The sequence below is a fragment of the Neolamprologus multifasciatus genome, chromosome 23, assembly GCF_963576455.1.
Source record: "Neolamprologus multifasciatus chromosome 23, fNeoMul1.2, whole genome shotgun sequence".
Classification (NCBI taxonomy): domain Eukaryota; kingdom Metazoa; phylum Chordata; class Actinopteri; order Cichliformes; family Cichlidae; genus Neolamprologus; species Neolamprologus multifasciatus.
The window spans coordinates 29,445,662-29,459,811 of NC_140460.1; the positions used below are offsets into that span (position 1 = coordinate 29,445,662).

Consider the following 14,150-nt stretch of genomic DNA (forward strand, 5'->3'; position numbering starts at 1 on the left):
GGGACAGACATTGGAATTCTGACGAAGCACTCTTAGGGATGTCAGAGTGTGGCATGCCGTAAGACCCACCCCGCTGGCTGTTTCTTGTTGTTTCTTTTTCTTTCTGCTTTTTTATCTCTTGCTTTGTTTGTCCCCCTCATTTTGGTTTTGTATTCTCTACTGTTCTGCTGCTAAGCTGATGCTCTTTTTATGTGATGTACTCTGTCTCTGCAGTGGACTGTAGTGTTCTAAAAGTACAATAAAATATTAATCACAAACAGAAAATGGCCTAAGCCAGGAGCACAGGCCTTGGTGAAATGCAGATGGCCTCTGGCAGAATGGCCAAATCATAGGTTGTGGTGTGCTGTAGTTGGCCTCAGCAAGCAACACATGTCAGTGTGAAATGTGAATAGATCAGCCAGCAGCACAGCCCTGGCCTAGTGAAGATGGCCTCAGCCAGAAGCAGAGGCCCTGATTTTGGTGAAGATGGTCTAACTGGAAAAACTGGCCCTGGCGTGGTGAAGATGGCCTGAGCTAGAAGCTGAGGCCCTGGTGTGGTGCAGATGGCCTCAAAACAAAGAAATGGCCCTGGTGTGGTGAAGATGGCCTCGGCACGCAGTGGTGTAATGTGCATGGCATCAGCGAGAATCACAGTGGATGTGGATGTCACAATGTGGATGGTCTCTGGGAGAACACAGGCCCTGGTATGGTGAATATGGCCTTAAAGGATGCACTGTCCCTGGCTTAATATCGGATGGTCTAAGCCTGAGGGAAAGGTCCTGGTGAAATGTGGATGGCATCTGCCAGCACAACAAGCCCTGGTGTGGTGAAGATGGCCTCAGCCAGCAGCACCACAAGCTCTGGTGTGGAGAAGATTGCCTCACAGAAAGCATTGGCCCTGGTGTGGTGAATAAGGCCTCAGCCAGCAGCACAATCGGCTCTGGTGAAATGTAATTGGTCTCAGCCAACAGCTCAACAGGCCCTGGTGAAATGTGGATGGTCTTAGTCAGCAGCACAGGCAAAGATTGTGGCAAAGATTGCTTCACAGGAAGCACTGGACCTGGTGTGGTGAATAAGGCCTCAGCCATCAACACAGTTCCTGGTGAAATGTGCATGGTCTTAGCCAGCAGCAGAGGCACTGATGTGGCAAAGATTGCCTCACAGGAAGCACTGGCCCTGGTGTGGTGAATAAGGCCTCAGCAAGCAACACAAGCCCTGGTGAAATGTGGATGTTCTTAGTAAGCAGCACAGGCACTGATTTTCCAAAGATATCCTCCCAGGAAGCACTGGCCCTGGTGTGGTGAATAAGGCCTCAGCCATAAACACAGTTCCTGGTGAAATGTGCATGGTCTTAGTCAGCAGCACAGGCCCTGATGTGGCAAAGATTTCCTCACAAGAAGCACTGGCCCTGGTGTGGTGAAGAAGGCCTCAGCCATCAACACAGTTCCTGGTGAAATGTGCATGGTCTTAGTCAGCAGCACAGGCCCTGATGTGGCAAAGATTTCCTCACAAGAAGCACTGGCCCTGGTGTGGTGAATAAGTCCTCAGCCAGCAGCAACACAGGTTCTGGTGAAATGTGGATGGTCTTAGTCAGAAGCAAAGGCAAAGATTGTGGCAAAGATTGCCTCACAGGAAGCACTGGCCCTGGTGTGGTGAATAAGGCTTCAGCCAGCAACACTGGCCCTGGTGAAATGTGGATGGTTTTAGTCAGAAGCACAGGCAAAGATTGTGGCAAAGATTGCCTCACAGGAAGCACTGGCCCTGGTGTGGTTAATAAGGCCTCAGCCAGCAGCACTAAAGGATCTGGTGTGGCATTAGATTGCCTCACAGGACGCAATGGCCCTGGTGTGGTGAATAAGGCCTCAGCCAAGCAATACAGGCCCTGGTGTAATGTGTATGGTCTTTGTCAGCAGCACAGGCAAAGATTGTGGTAAAGATTGCCTCACAGGAAGCACTGGCCCTGGTGTGGTGAATAAGGCCTCAGCCAGAAACACTGGCCCTGGTGCAATGTGGATGGTCTTGGTCAGCAGCACAGGCTCTGGTGTGGCAAAGATTGCCTCACAGGAAGCACTGGCCCTGCTGTGGTGAATAAGGCCTCAACCAGCAGCACCAGAGGGTCTGGTGAAATGTGGATGGTCTTAGTCAGCAGCACAGGCAAAGATTGTTGCAAAGATTGCCTCACAGGAAGCACTGGCCCCGGTGTGGTGAACAAGGCCTCAGATAGAAGCACAAAAGGCTCTGGTGTGGCAAAGATTGCCTCACAGGAAGCACTGGCCCTGGTGTGGTGAATAAGGCCTCAACCAGCAGCACCACATGCCCTTGTGAAATGTGGATGGTCTTAGTCAGAAGCACAGGCAAAGATTGTGGCAAAGATTGCCTCACAGGAAGCACTGGCCCTGGTGTGGTGAATAAGGCCTCAGCCATCAACACAGTTCCTGGTGAAATGTGCATGGTCTTAGCCAGCAGCAGAGGCACTGATGTGGCAAAGTTTGCCTCATAGGAAGCACTGGCCCTGGTGTGGTGAATAAGGCCTCAGCAAGCAACACAAGCCCTGGTGAAATGTGGATGTTCTTAGTAAGCAGCACAGGCACTGATTTTCCAAAGATATCCTCCCAGGAAGCACTGGCCCCTGTGTAGTGAATAAGGCCTCAGCCATCAACACAGTTCCTGTTGAAATGTGCATGGTCTTAGTCAGCAGCACAGGCCCTGATGTGGCAAAGATTGCCTCACAAGAAGCACTGGCCCTGGTGTGGTGAATAAGGCCTCAGCCATCAACATAGGACCTGGTGAAATGTGCATGGTGTTTGCCAGCAGCACAGGCCCTGATGTGGCAAAGATTGCCTCACAGGAAGCACTGGCCCTGTTGTGGTGAATAAGTCCTCAGCCAGCAGCACCACAGGCTCTGGTGAAATGTGGATGGTCTTAGTCAGAAGGACAGGCAAAGATTGTGGCAAAGATTGCCTCACAGGAAGCACTGGCCCTGGTGTGGTGTATAAGGCCTCAGCCAGCAACACTGGCCCTGGTGAAATGTGGATGGTTTTAGTCAGAAGGACAGGCAAAGATTGTGGCTAAGATTGCCTCACAGGAAGCACTGGCCCTGGTGTGGTTAATAAGGCCTCAGCCAGCAGCACAAAAGGATCTGGTGTGGCATTAGATTGCCTCACAGGAAGCAATGGCCCTGGTGTGGTGAATAAGGCCTCAGCCAAGCAATACAGGCCCTGGTGAAATGTGGATGGTCTTAGTCAGCAGCACAGGCAAAGATTGTGGCAAAGATTGCCTCACAGGAAACACTGGCCTTGGTGTGGTGAATAAGGCCTCAGCCAGCAACACAGGCCCTGGTTAAATGTGGATGGTAGTAGTCAGAAGCACAGGCAAAGATTGTTGCAAAGATTGCCTCACAGGAAGCACTGGCCCTGGTGTGGTGAATAAGGCCTCAGATAGAAGCACAAAAGGCTCTGGTGTGGCAAAGATTGCCTCACAGGAAGCACTGGCCCTGGTGTGGTGAATAAGGCGTCAGCCAAGCAACACAGGCCCTGGTGAAATGTGGATGGTCTTGGTCAGCAGCACAGGCAAAGATTGTGGCAAAGAATGTGTAACACCTGCTTAGTATAGTAGGGTGAAGCTTATAGACTAGATTCGAGAGGAGTAAAATAAATTTTAGAGAATTGAGTGTTGAACAGCCGGCAGATTCATTACAATTTTACAGTGGTGCAATAACCCAATGTAAACAGCATAGAAAATTAACAGAAGGTCAACAGAGAAGAGCGCTCTTTTGAAAATAACAACAAAATAGGCTGTTAGAGGGGGGAAGGAGCGAAGGTAAGCGGAAGTGACGGTCAAGGTAAGCGATTCATGTTGCAACTGACGTCAGACGCCGGAGATTTTGGCGGAAAATTAAAGCAAATGGTAGTTTAGATTTGAACAAATTTCTTTAAGCTTCAGTATTACCAAATACACTTATCAATTGTCTCATAACTAACAATATTTGTCTAAATAATCTCCAACACCCTGGAGAACAACAGGGAGAGTTTAGAGGCTCTCCAAGATTATATTGATCAGTGCTTTCAGGATCTCGTGATGAAGAAGGCCCAGAGTGCAGCTTCCCCGGCCAAATCTGAGACGCCATCGTCGAAAAGACAACGCCCGGCAGATTCCCCCGGCACAACATCGCCAGCTGGCAAAGATATTGCCGACATACTGGAGTCAATCGACAAGCGATTGTCCAGTTTCGACGCAAGGCTGTCCCTGGTGGAGATTCTTCACCGGGAATTTAAATGCTTGCGAGAATCCCTGGAGTTCAGCCAGCAGCAAGTGGAAACGCTCGCTGCTGAAAATGCCACGCTAAGGGAGTCGGTGAAATCTCTCACAGAAAATGTTACTCAGCTCAATAGAGAAAATAAAAAAATAAAAGAAACGGTTATTGATCTACAAGCCTGTAGCATGCGTGATAATCTAGTATTTTCTGGTATTCCAGAAGCCGCTGGAGAGGACGCGGAGACCACGGTAAAAAGCTTCATCCAAACCCATCTGAAGCTGCCGGAGGACACGGTGAAGAACATCGTTTTCGATAGGGTGCATCGCCTCGGCCCCATTCGGGCTACGGCCGGGAGACCACGTCCTATCGTGGCCAAATTTGGCCACTTCAAACAAAAGCAACATGTGAAAAGCCGCGGCAGGGAATTAAAAGGAACGGACTTCAGCGTGAACGATCAGTTCCCCAAAGAGATCCTGGAACGACGCAGGGTCCTCTTCCCAATTCGATGCGGCTTCATCCAGAAAGGCTCCCGCGCTGTCATCGCTGTGGACCGGCTGTACGTGGACGGACAGCTCCACCGCGACCCCAACATCACTCCGTGGCTGTATTAACTTCAGACCAGATAAGAATCCGCTACACCCTTTCCCTATCCACTCACACTAACTTGCATTAACATCTGTTTAACTTACCGGTATCAAATCGCATCTTAAGTGTGATTTCATAGCAGTATTAACACCGTCACTCTCCGTCAGTGATTTAATTGGAATGTTTACGTTTTCTTTTCACTCTTCTCGTTTTTTTTTTTTTTGTTGTTTTTTTTTTCTCTTCTCTCTTTTCCCCCTCTTGTTTTTATGCTGCTCACCCTCGTCCTTGGTTTCTTTCTTTATTTCTTTCACTGCTTCGATCACCTACTTCCACACTCATCCACAAACAACATCATTTATTTCGACACTTACTCACTGCACGATCACGCACAGTCATGCGCTCAACGGCAGCACATTTACATCAGTCAGACAGCGCACACAGACCTACAGGATACACACACTTAAGCCAAGCATACTCATATTAGTAAATATGCAAACACATAGTCAGACTCAGGGAGCATCTCGCCACACATTTTTTCTCTCTCTCCCTCTCCTTATTTATGAACAAGTGATGTATTCTCTCCACCTGTCTAAGCGACACACACAGAGTACACCCCTAGTTATGTACAGACATCTATGGGTGCACTAAGATTCGTTACATGGAATGTAAACGGAGCTGGCTCCAGAGAAAAGAGGTTAAAAATATTTAACCAACTCAAAAAACTACAGGCAGATGTTGTCCTTTTACAAGAGACTCACAGACCTCTTAGAGGTTCGAATGAACTTAAAACACCTGAGTTTCCTAATGTGTTCTCAGCTTGTTATAATTCTAGACAAAGGGGAGTAGCAATTTTAATCCATAAAAAAATTAATTTCACAGTACTCGATACAGTTATAGATCCAGAGGGCAGATTCTTAATCATTAAACTATCTATACTTGATAAAAAGCTATGTATTGTAAGTGTATATGGTCCAAATGTTGATGATCCCTCATTCTTTCACGGTTTTTTCAGTGCACTCTCTGAACACTTAGATGGCACACTTGTGCTTGGAGGCGACCTCAGCCTTGGACTGAATGAAGAAATGGATAGGCTCAATACAGCAGGAACTCAGCGTAATTGGCAGTCCACAAATATAATCAAACAGTATATGAGCGACTTTGGTCTTTGCGATGCATGGCGCTCCCTTCACCCCACCAGTAAGGAATATACTTTTTTTTCACATGTTCATCACTCCTACTCTCGTCTAGATTATTTTTTGGTCAGCAGCTCACTGCTGAGTGACATTTCAGACACTGAGATTCACCCTATAGCTGTCAGCGATCATGCTCCTGTATCTTTAACACTAATGCACAAGAATAATACTATGCCAAGCAAAAACTGGAGATTTAATACATCACTGCTTAAAGATGAAGACTTTATTAAATATTTTAAAAAAGAGTGGACTTCATATTTAGACTTTAATGACACTCCCGGAACATCAGCTTCTGTTTTATGGGAAGCAGGGAAAGCTGTGATGAGAGGTAAAATAATTTCTTTCTCATCACATAAAAAGAAAAAAGAAAACAAAAATATTCAGGAATTGGAAAAAAACATCAAATCACTAGAAGAAGCCTACGCGTCCCACCAAAATCAGGAAACATTGAACAAAATACGCAAAACAAAACTAGAATTAAATGAGATAATTGATAGAAAAACAAAATTCTTAGTACAAAGACTACGCTTACAAAATTATGAACATAGTAATAAATCCGGTCAATTTCTAGCAAACCAGCTAAAAATAAATAAAGAAAAAACAACTATATGTGCTGTTCAAGATTCATCTGGGAACACAATATATGAACCGAAACAAATAAACAACATTTTCAGGGATTTCTATAAAACGTTGTATTCACCACAAATAAACCCATCTAAAAAGGAAATTGATCAATTTTTAGACAACATAACTCTCCCAAAATTATTAGAAGCTCAAGCAATGGCACTGGATTCGCCACTGACATCAGGTGATCTCCAGGAAGCCCTGATAAGTATGTCCAATAATAAGGCTCCAGGTCCAGACGGCTTTCCTGCAGAATTCTACAAAGAATTCTGGACGATTCTAGCACCAGTTTTTTACAGAACGTTGTTAGAAATCAAAGAAAAGGGCAGACTTCCATCAAATATGAATTCTGCAAACATTAATCTCCTGCTAAAACCAGGCAAAGACCCTGTATATCCCTCAAGCTATCGTCCAATATCCCTTATTAATGTAGACCTCAAAATAATCTGCAAAGCTCTCTCGAAGAGACTAGAGAAAATAACCCCCCTCTTAATTCATCCTGACCAAACTGGTTTCATAAAAGGTAGGCACTCATCAACAAATACACGTAGATTACTTAATTTGATAGACTACTCATACAGTAAAAACCTTGAAACTACAATATTTTCCTTAGATGCAGAAAAAGCGTTTGACAGAGTTAACTGGAAATTTCTATTTGCAACTTTACACAAATTTGGTTTTGGATCTTCTTTCATCAACTGGTTAAAAATATTATATAATTCCCCAACAGCTTGTGTCAGAACAAATGACCAGACATCCTCCAGCTTATGTCTCCTGAGGGGCACCAGGCAGGGATGCCCACTCTCCCCTTCACTGTTTGCAATTTTTATCGAACCACTAGCAGCAGCAATTAGACAGAATTCAGCAATTAAGGGCATAAAATGCAAGAACGTGGAACATAAAATCAGCCTTTATGCGGATGATGTGTTACTCTTTCTCCAAAATTCACAAACCAATATCTCTGGGGTGATTGAATTGATAAACTCTTTTGCAAGAATATCAGATTACTCAATTAACTGGTCAAAATCTACAGTCCTTCCTATTAATTGCTGCTTCCATAATTCCTCTTCTACTCCACTGCAATCGGGAAATATAAAATATTTAGGTATTAATATTTCTCCCAAGCTTGCAGATCTAACTAAATTAAACCATACCCCACTTTTAAAGAAAGTAGAAGGTGATCTGGCTAGATGGAAATGTCTACCCATATCACTCATGGGAAGGGTTGCTGCTATAAAAATGATGGTATTACCAAAAATAAATTATTTATTCTCAATGATCCCAACTAAACCGCCACAAGATTGGTTCAGATCTCTAGATTCATATATGTCCAAATTCCTTTGGAAAAATAAGCCCCCACGTATAAGCTTAAAAACACTACAAAAGACCAAGGATAAAGGAGGATTAGAACTACCTAACTTTGAGCACTACTTCTTAGCCAACAGGCTTCAGTTTATCTCAGGATGGCTAAAACATACCCTTTTAGATGAACCTTGGCTAGATGTAGAACAAGCACTTTGCAATAATCTAGAGATTTCAGATCTACCATTTATCAGCTCAAACATCCAACGACATGAATGCTTCAAAAGCATCAACATCAGCTCTTCTCTGACAGCATGGTGGGAGTTTCTGAAGTTGACAGAGTCTTCATTAATCCCATGCAAACGTACACCTATCTGGAACAACCCTGACATATTACAAAACAATAATATGATAAACTTTTCAGATTGGAATGGTAAAGGAATCAAATATGTAGAACATATACTAGAAGGAACAGAATTTATTTCATTTGACAGACTAGTTACACAATATGGGATCAACAAGAAAAGATTTTTAGAATATCAACAAATTAAATCCATAATAAAAAAGAAATTTAAACCGGGTCAAGTTGAACTACAAACACCACCAAGTGTGGTTCAATTTTTTACTCTTAAAACCCCCAAATTACTATCCAAAATATACAGAATGCTTTCTAAAATAGATGAATCAATATCACTACCTATTGCAAAATGGGAAGCGGATTTATCAGTTAACTTAGACCAAAACTTCTGGTCTCAGATTTGCTTAAAAACCTTTCATCTAATCAAAAATCCCAGTCTTCAATTAATTCAATACAAAATACTACATAGAGTGCACTATACAGGTCATCGGATGTTCAAGATGGGCTTTGCATCTACCAACAACTGCTCACACTGCCAAACCAATTCACCGGACAATTATATCCATGCTCTTTGGTTCTGTCCACCAGTTCAGAAGTTTTGGCGCGAGATATGTGAAGACTTATCAAAGTGTCTGAAATGTAACATTCCAACTTCCCCCTTAGTGTGTTTGTTGGGCAGCTTAGATAATGTCACTTCAGAAAAGAATATAGCCCATATGGTTTTCACTGCCCTATGCATAGCCAAGAAAACAGTCCTCATGAACTGGAAAAATAAAAACAATCTTAATTCTAACCAATATAGAAATTATCTATTAGATTACATTAGTCTTCATACAGCCTCTGCCACCACATCAGATCAATCGCTCTGGGCTCCTCTGATCAGCTCCATCACCTAGTGGGGGTGGGGGGTCATATTTTGGTCTCGCCTTCACTGTTGTGATTGGTGTGGGGGTAGGGTCAGGCTTAGGGCGTCGGGGGGTTCCCCGGGAGCATCTTCCTTGGGGGGCTCAACCCGGGGTAGCGGTCATGGCCAATTAGGGGCTCTGTTGGCTCTTAGGTGACGGTTTCCTCGTGGCTACGTGCAGCGGGGCTAGGGGAGGGTCTGTGCTGACGGACGGGGGTTACTGACCTGGTAGCCTGGCTGCCCGTGACGGGCGTGAGGTTCTGGGGGCGCTCCGGCTCTGGCCTGGGGCCCTGGCCGGGCCTCGGGGGCCTGGGTCCTGGTTGGTGTGTTGCCGGGGTTGTGGGCCGGTGGGTGTATGGGGACCCACCACTGGCGCGGGGTGCCGCCGGTGCGCCGAGCCACCTGGGGGGCTCTTCAACTGGTGGTGGTGGGGGGGGGGGGGGGTTGTAACATCTTGCAGGAGCTTTCCTCTCTCAGGAACTCTCTCTGCAAGAGGGGGAGATACAGGAGAGGTGGAGGAAGATCTCAGCCTGGGCGTCTATTGTCTTATGTAGTCTGGAAGATGAGTGGATGATGGGGTGGGTGCAGTTTTCTCTGTGGTGGGGTTGGGTGGACTGCCCCGGGCTCTGTGGGGCCGGGCGCTGCACTGGGCCCCGGTTCGGATGGGCCTGGGCCCCCCTTCCCTGGCGGGTCGCGGAGTATGGGGGTGCCTACTGGGGTCAGCGGGGGAGCTGGCCCCAGGGAGGGGTCACTTGCCCCTCCCTTCCTTCCCTCCCCATCTCCAGCTGCCTCCCTCTTCCCGCTCCACCACAACCACCCACACATGCAGGGCCTTGGATTAGGGGTGTGTCACCAGGGTGCAGAGGAGGTAACCCCCCCCCCCCCCCCCTCTGTCCCCTTCTGGCTGCCTCTGCCTCAATTTTATCCCGCAACTTAGACATTCACATTACTCACACTCTCATTACACATACATATAGGATCTTGGGAGTGGGCACGCTACACGGAATCTCAATTACCATCAGGGTGTACACCTCACCCCTGGCGTCGTTGCCCACCTCTCAATTTTAAATACACGTAGACATTGAGGGCTAGCAGGAGGGACTATGCACTTACCTGCTGCTCTCTGGCAGGTGGCTCCATGCCCTCCTGGGTTTTAAATGCACCTTAGAACACACATACATCAACACTACAATGAGCGGGTGGAGGGAGGTTAGGAGTCTTCTCTCACCCTCGTTCTCTGCAGTCTGCTGGAGCAGGGGGGCTAGGAGGAGGAGTTGGCCGTCCGACTGGGGTCCGGAATGTGGGGCCTCCCTGCTGCTGCGGAGTCGGGGCGGTCTGCTTCTCCCCACCGCAGGGAAAAAGGGTAACACAACCTGGGTCTGGGTGCAGTTCCCCCCTCCAGGGGCAAGGGTACCTAGACCCGGTTTGTAGAGTACGCTTGGGGAGTGTGATTGTGTGTACAGCGTCTCTTTATGTCTGTCTCCACGTTGGTTAAGTAAGTGGAGTAAGTGCATATGAGAGCATGAGGGTGGGAATGGATGTTTGTATCTGTGTGTGCCTGTATGTCTGTGTCCATATGTCAGGTTGAGTATCAGACGCCACCTCTCTGAGGACAGCTCAGGCCCTCCAAGGTTTGGAGGCCTATCTCCCCCCACCACTTCCCCTGCCGGGGGCGGACTCCCTCAGATATCGGTGCGTTGGTGGTTCTTTGTGTCCGGGGGTGGGCGTCCGGGTACACACCGGCTCACTCCTTGGCGGCTGCTTATCGGGGCCTGGAGCCTGGGGCTCGCTTGGGCCACTTCGGAGGTGGGGTGCCCCCGGCCTCTCGGCCTGGGGCTCGGTCACTCAGGCACAGCTGGCTGCCGGCGGAGCTCACGGGCACGTCGCTGCAACCCCCCCTGGCTTCTGCTCCGTGGCTGCTGGGTGACCCCTCATCTGGGACTCTCCTCAGCTCTTTCTGGGACAGTGGCACGGCTGCCCCTCTGTTGGTCTTCCTTGGTCTCTTGTGTTCTGGGGGGCCTCTGGATGTCTGGAGTTTTGATCTCCTCCATGCCTGCTTCATGCCCTGGAGGACGGGGCAGTGGCCCCCCACACCCTCTAGCAGATCATTACATGAGGGAACCTTTTAAGAAAACAAGTGCGTCCATGCTCACAGGTGTACACACGGGTGATCACACACACAAACTACACCCTTTTTGGCTCCTACCTCAATGCACACTGTGCTGTCGATCTTACGTGCTGCACAATAATGTTTAATATTTAGTATTTACTGTCATATTCCCATATATCATTGTGATGTTGTTTATTGTATTACTCTCGTTTTCTTCTGCTTGTTTTCTTTTTTCTTTCTCAACAGGTGATCCAGGTGATCGATACATGTATTTTTTTTTTTTTTTTTGCTTATTCTGTTTTTTGTTTTTTGCCCTTCTCCCCTGTCCCTCTTCTCAACTGTTTTTCTTTCCCTCTTTCTTTCTCCCTTTTCTTTCCCCCAGTCAAGTCTGTCCCGTATTCAGCAAGTGAAAATAAAATAAAGAATAAAAGGTGAATCAAATGGACCATTACGGCAAAGCTGGGATGGTCAATTTGGTAAAGAAAATCCGTTGGGCATCTTTCTTCGCCTTTAGACAATAATTCTGATGGCAAAAGAGCCAAACGGGACAGGCAAAAAAAAAAAAAAAGAAAAAAAGAAAAAAAAAAAGAAAGAAAATAACAACAAAATAAAATAAAATGAGTAGTCTCTTTAGACCTGACTCCTGATGAGCAGGATATTGGGAGTTCAATAATTTCCCAGAGAAACAATCCGTATGAAGTAAGCAGTTTTTGTTCTTGCTTATCTGAAATCCTGCGATTCGAAGTAATTCAGACTGTATCTCTACTCCTGCATCCAGAACAGCTGGCCACACTTTTTGGATTCGCCAAGGGTTTTCACAGGGTCTGGCTCACCATCCATATCCAGAACCACTTCAGATCCAGGATCACAAAAAAACAGTCTGCACATACAGTACAGAGCAATAAACAAAATAGTTCTTAACAGTTTTTCTAAATAAAATGAGATCTCATAAAGTTTTCAAAATCAAGTACACTGTTGTTTTAACATTGTTCTGTTTCCATGAATTCCATTTGTATTGCTTTACAGCATTACAATAAATTGTATTTATATACCCCTTTTTAAGGCATATGTAATCACATCATGAAATGTTTGTAACGTAACTAGTTTTAAATAACTTATTTACATGAATTAACCTATAACTGAAATGACAAAGTGCAGAAAAAGCACTGGACACCATTTATGGCTAAAAGAAAAGTGCATCCTGCATTAGTTTTGCGCATTTGTGAAGATGCCCAATCAAATAGACAATAAAATAAAATACGACACTCCATTTCACAAACAATTAGAGTACTCCGACTGGTTTTAGCTTTTTTTTAGACAATACAGACTTCGCACTGTTGCAGTGTTTACCACATGTAAAATTAGCACAGGTTTTCCTGCTAACTTATAGTCTCTAGTAACTCACCGGAGTTCCCAAGAAACAAACACACGCTCTGCCTGGTTTTGGTCGAGAGTAAAACACATAAAGGCCTCTGAAAAGTACATAACATTAAGTTAGAGACAGTTAAAAATACTTTATAACACTTATTTTATACTGAAAGACTCACTGTGTAGCTTGTTAATTGCTCTCGGGTGTCTTGCTCCGTTTTGACTAGCTTAATGCAGCAACGTGCTTTTGTTGCATTCTCAGAAAATCAAAATGTGTTCAAGGGGTGTCGGAAATAATAATACCAGGAAAAAAACAAGAAAATACTAGTAACCATGTCTATAGGGGTTAAAAATGCCTCACAGGAAGCACTGGCCCTGGTGTGGTGAATAAGTCCTCAGCCAGCAGCACAACAGGATCTGGTGAAATGTGGATGTTCTTAGTAAGCAACACAGGCACTGATGTGGCAAAGATATCCTCACAGGAAGCACTGGCCGTGGTGTGGTGAATAAGGCCTCAGCCATCAACACAGTTCCTGGTGAAATGTGCATGGTCTTAGCCAGCAGCAGAGGCACTGATGTGGCAAAGATTGCCTCACAGGAAGCACTGGCCCTTGTGTGGTGAATAAGTCCTCAGCCAACAGCACAACAGGATCTGGTGTGGCAAAGTTTGCCTCATAAGAAGCACTGGCCCTGGTGTGGTGAATAAGGCCTCAGCAAGCAACACAAGCCCTGGTGAAATGTGGATGTTCTTAGTAAGCAGCATAGGCACTGATTTTCCAAAGATATCCTCCCAGGAAGCACTGGTCCTGGTGTGGTGAATAAGGCCTTAGCCAGCACCACAGGCTCTGGTGAAATGTGCATGGTCTTAGTCAGCAGCACAGGCCTTGATGTGGCAAGGATTGCCTCACAAGAAGCACTGGCCCTGGTGTGGTGAATAAGGCCTCAGCCAGCAGCACCACAGGCTCTGGTGAAATGTGGATGGTCTTAGTCAGAAGCACAGGCCCTGATGTGGCAAAGATTGCCTCACAGGAAGAACTGGCCCTGGTGTGGTGAATAAGGCCTCAGCCACAAGCACAAATTGGCATGGTCAAATGTGCATGGTCTTAGCCAGCAGCACAGGCCCTGATGTGGCAAAGATTGCCTCACAGGAAGCACTGGCCCTGGTGTGGTGAATAAGGCCTCAGCCATCAACACAGTTCCTGGTGAAATGTGCATGGTCTTAGTCAGCAGAACAGGCCCTGATGTGGCAAAGATTGCCTCACAAGAAGCACTGGCCCTGGTGTGGTGAATAAGGCCATAGCCATCAACACAGTTCCTGGTGAAATGTGCATGGTCTTAGCCAGCAGCAGAGGCACTGATGTGGCAAAGATTGCCTAACAGGAAGCACTGGCCCTTGTGTGGTGAATAAGTCCTCAGCCTGCAGCACAACAGGATCTGGTGTGGAAAAGTTTGCCTCATAGGAAGCACTGGCC

At 46.3% G+C, this 14,150-nt stretch overlaps 1 long non-coding RNA gene across 1 annotated transcript; it reads right to left on the minus strand.

Moving 5' to 3' along the window:
• Positions 1-11,908: 11,908 nt before the first annotated feature.
• On the minus strand, positions 11,909-13,110 carry LOC146491921 (uncharacterized). The gene is made up of 3 exons (XR_014872247.1): positions 12,858-13,110; positions 12,716-12,782; positions 11,909-12,190 (listed from the first exon to the last, which is right to left on the minus strand). It is a non-coding gene; the product is annotated as an uncharacterized LOC146491921 (long non-coding RNA).
• Positions 13,111-14,150: the final 1,040 nt, after the last annotated feature.